Genomic DNA, 2,121 nt, shown 5'->3' with positions numbered 1-2,121 from the left:
TCTAATTTTATGTCGTTATTAAACTGATCATCAGTAGAGGAGCAGCAGTTACCCCCCAAGACTTAAATAAACTCAGTGTCTTCTTCCAAACGCATTCTTCTTCAAATCAATTTCGTACTCAGGACGCACGCAGACACGCAAAATGTAAATCGAGATCCATTCCTTAAAAGTTATCCCTAGTAATTTTACCGGAATAACAAGAAGCATAAATAAAACAAAACAAAACAAACCCACTGTCCATACCGAAGCTTAATCCAAACCCAGTCCAGCCCCCAGCTCCTCATTGAGTCATTGATCTCTTACCAGGATGGATTCAGATTTTAAGATTCCTCTGGAGATCCATTCAACTTAATCCACATCAATTTGCTGTTTCGTTTTCTTTGTGCGAGTGGAGAATGCCTCGGACGTCCTGAACTCTACACATTAAACACATTAAACACCTACAAGTATTATAAATACTGAAAGTAGTTTGACTCATGTAAGAAAAAAAAAGACCCCACATCCTGTCCCTTCTGGATTTATCAAAAAGCGTTTATTATTAATAGTCATCGTAATGTCACACAAATTCACAAGTGTTTAAGACATGTCTGGCTCAGTTGGGTGTGTGTGTGTGTCTGCAAGTATGTCTGTGTGAAGTCTCTAAACAGTGCAGTTATAAATAATAAATGACCACAAAGAGAAGGAAAGGGGGGGAGGGGTAATATTGCAACAGGAAAAATAGAATTCTCATTTTAAGAAGACAAAAAAAAAAGTGTTCAAAGAGAACGTTAGCACCATCTATCCCGTTATCATATTCAACAGATATCATAAAATCATTAAAATCTCATCTAAAGCCCCTACATGATACAAAAAAACAATTTCTCAAAAAGATTTGATTTTTTTTTCCTTTTTCTTTTTTTTTTTACAAACACAGCATTCCATTAGTCATCTTGTCTACGTGAGAAGTGCGCCTATCGTCTACAAGAAAGGTGGCGTTATATTCAAGATAAAGATATCATTTAATATATATCAGGAGAGAAAGGCAGGAGCTGTGAGAGGCGAGCACCGAAAACAAAAGACAACAGCAGCCCCCCCCAACTCCCCTGAATGAGAACCTCCACGCGATCGGTCACCCTAAAAACAAACAAACATTAAAATAAAATGAAATCTTGTACAGCCCTATGAAAAAGGGACAACATTGATATCCAATAAATAGAGGAAACATTTTAAATTAAATGTACAATGTCCAAAAAAAAGAAGAAAAGAAGTCTGCATATTGGAACAGATCAGAGGTACAACACGCAAACGCCAGGCGACAGTGATTGATTTTTTCTCTTTTCTTTTTTGTGAGCTGAAATTGTTAAAAAAAAGAAAAAGAAAGACCTGATTTTGTTCATTCGAAACTCAAAAGAAAAACCAAAGTAGAATTCATACAAACAAGAATTACAAACACATACAAGAATCTGAACGACAAAATTAAACCCCCCCCCACTCATAAAACAACCAGTCGTTAAAACCCGTATGTTTCGAAGCATTCCAAAAATGTGTGTCTTTTTAAAAAAATTCTTAATGCTTTAGAAAAATGTTCATAACTCTATTATTAGTATTTGTCATTTTCTCTCTTTTCTAAATACAAGGCCAATGTGGTATATATCTAAGCTGATCTAGTTTAGAAAAACAAAAACACAAAACGAAATAAATTATTCTTTAAAAAAACAGCCCCCCCCCCCCCACCAGAAATGTACAAATTCAGTATTCAAGACGATAACAGTATCGGTACTGACAGGAACGCGGCCATTGAAAGCATTGCCTGCGCTTCAAAGTTTGTTCAATGGCAGCACCAACTTGCCCCCCCCCCCCCCCACCCCCCCACCCCACCTGGTTCTGGTTGAAAGCACCATCTGAGAGTAAACTGGTATGTTATTGGCGGCTTGGTAATTCTTTTTGTAAACAGTAATTACGAGTAAACGTATTCAACTGGCTGTACGGCAAGTTATTAGCAGTAGTAGCGAAAAAAGAAAAAAAAAAAAAAAGATCTTAAATAACGAAAGGGTCGGTGGAAAAACCAAAGTGAACTGTGTCTTTAGTCCTGGCGGCCAGGAGTTTTGGTTACGGCTGAGAGGATGCAGGAGGGGAGCTCTG

Source organism: Brachionichthys hirsutus, chromosome 23 (genome assembly GCF_040956055.1).
Source record: "Brachionichthys hirsutus isolate HB-005 chromosome 23, CSIRO-AGI_Bhir_v1, whole genome shotgun sequence".
NCBI lineage: Eukaryota > Metazoa > Chordata > Actinopteri > Lophiiformes > Brachionichthyidae > Brachionichthys > Brachionichthys hirsutus.
Note: the sequence above shows the minus strand (reverse complement) of the source record.